Raw genomic sequence first — 2321 nt, 5'->3', positions numbered from 1 at the left:
TATGCCTGTAACCCCAGCTACCTGGGAGGTTGAAGAATCTCAAGTTTAAGGCCAGTCGGGTAACTTAAAAAAAAATATGTAAAAAACTAACAATATAAATATAAAAATATTTTTAAAAATGTGAGATGTAGCTTAGTAGTAACCTGGTTTCAATCCCCAGTACTCCAAAAAAATAAGTTAACAAATGAAGTACCAATATGTCTATATTTAAAAGACACTTTGTTGCTTCTTCTCTGGAAAAAACACCAAATGGCGGATGACGCCGGTGCAGCGGGTGGTCCCGGAGGTCCCGGGGGCCCCGGAATGGGTGGCCGCGGCGGCTTCCGCGGAGGCTTCGGCAGCGGTCTCCGAGGCCGCGGCCGAGGCCGTGGACGGGGCCGGGGCCGTGGCCGCGGGGCTCGTGGAGGCAAGGCCGAAGACAAGGAGTGGATCCCGGTCACCAAGCTGGGCCGCCTGGTCAAGGACATGAAGATCAAGTCCCTGGAGGAGATCTAGCTCTTCTCTTTGCCCATCAAGGAGTTCTGAGATCATTGACTTTTTCTTGGGGGCATCACTCAAGGATGAGGTTTTGAAGATCAGGCCTGTACAGAAACAGACTCGTGCTGGCCAGCGGACCAGATTCAAGGCATTTGTAGCTATTGGTGACTACAACGGTCACGTTGGACTGGGAGTAAAATGCTCCAAGGAGGTAGCAACTGCTATCCGAGGGGCCATCATCCTGGCCAAGCTCTCCATCGTTCCTGTGCAGAGAGGCTATTGGGGGAACAAGATTGGCAAGCCTCACACTGTCCCTTGCAAGGTGACAGGACGTTGTGGTTCTGTGCTGGTACGGCTCATCCCTGCCCCCAGAGGTACTGGCATTGTCTCAGCTCCTGTACCCAAGAAGCTACTGATGATGGCTGGTATTGATGACTGCTACACTTCTGCCAGGGGCTGCACTGCCACCTTGGGCAATTTTGCCAAGGCCACCTTTGATGCCATCTCCAAGACATACAGCTATTTGACCCCTGATCTCTGGAAAGAGACTGTGTTCACCAAGTCTCCTTATCAGGAATTCACTGACCATCTTGTGAAAACCCATACCAGAGTCTCTGTACAGAGGACCCAGGCTCCAGCCGTGGCTACAACATAGGGTTTTTATACAAAAAATAATAAAGTGAATGAAACCCCCCCCCCCAAAAAAAAAAAAAAAAAAAGACACTTTGTTAAACAAATAGAAGGAAACTGTGGACCCTAACCTTCTCCTAGCCTTCTACCCAGAGGGGAGGAGAAAAGCTAGATGGGGACTAGGCCTGGCTATAGGTGTTGTTTCTGAAAAGGGAGGTATTGATTTCAGAGTAAAACTTTCCTACCATCTTTTGCCCCTATTGTATCCAGTTTCTGTCCCCAAGCATCTAAAGCCCCTACCCACCTTCCAGGCTGCAGTATCTACTGTTTTTTTTTTTTTTTTTTTTTTAAACTATTGTTAGCCAGACATAGTGTCATGTGCCTGTAATCCCAGTGACTTGGAAGGCTGAGGTAGGAGGATCACAAGTTGGAGGCAAGCCTAAGCAAATTAGTGAGGACTTGTTTCAAAATTAAAAAAAATAAAAAGGGCTGGGGATGTGGCTCAGTTTAAAGCACCCATTGGTTCAATCTCTGGTTCCAAAAATAAATAATAAAGTCCATTTTTAAAAAATTGTTAATTGTAAAAACTTATGGAGTATAGTGGGATAAGTTGACACATGTATACAGTATATGATACAATCAAATCAATACAGTTACTTTTTTTTTTTTTTTTGTATCATTCAAATCCATGGCTTCTTGTATAAGTGCTCCACCACTGAGTGCTCCCCCACCACCCAGCTCCTTCTTTAAGCTTTTTTTTTTTTTGTACTGTAGATTGAATCCAGAGCATTTAACCACTTAGCCACATCCTCAGCCCTTTTTATATTTTATTAGAGACAGGGTAATTTGCTTAGTGCCTGCTAAACTGCTGAGACTGACTTTGAACTTGCCATTCTCCTGCTTCAGCCTCCAGAGCACCTGGGAGTATAGGCATGTGCCACGGCCCCCAGCTTCCTTAAGCATTTTTTAAAAGAAATTGAGAATTAGCTGGGCGGTAGAGCACTAACTATAATGGCCCCACTGCACTGGAGAACTGGAGAATTTATTACTTCTGCCTTTGGGTGCCAGTTATCCAACCTCCCTGGGTCCCTCTTTTCCAGACTACACTTTCTTAATCACACATTTTTATAATGACCTAACTTTCTGTTTGCCACAAGTGTAAATTACTTTAGTAACAAAACAAAAAAAAAAATCAAAATGAGAGGGACTGGGGA

At 45.1% G+C, this 2321-nt stretch overlaps 1 pseudogene; it reads left to right on the top strand.

Moving 5' to 3' along the window:
* Positions 1–227: 227 nt before the first annotated feature.
* Positions 228–1162, top strand: LOC114101156 (small ribosomal subunit protein uS5 pseudogene; annotated as a pseudogene).
* The last annotated feature ends 1159 nt before the right edge of the window (positions 1163–2321 follow it).

The sequence above is a fragment of the Marmota flaviventris genome, chromosome 11, assembly GCF_047511675.1.
Source record: "Marmota flaviventris isolate mMarFla1 chromosome 11, mMarFla1.hap1, whole genome shotgun sequence".
NCBI lineage: Eukaryota > Metazoa > Chordata > Mammalia > Rodentia > Sciuridae > Marmota > Marmota flaviventris.
Note: the sequence above shows the minus strand (reverse complement) of the source record. Positions and strands in the feature narration are given on the sequence as shown.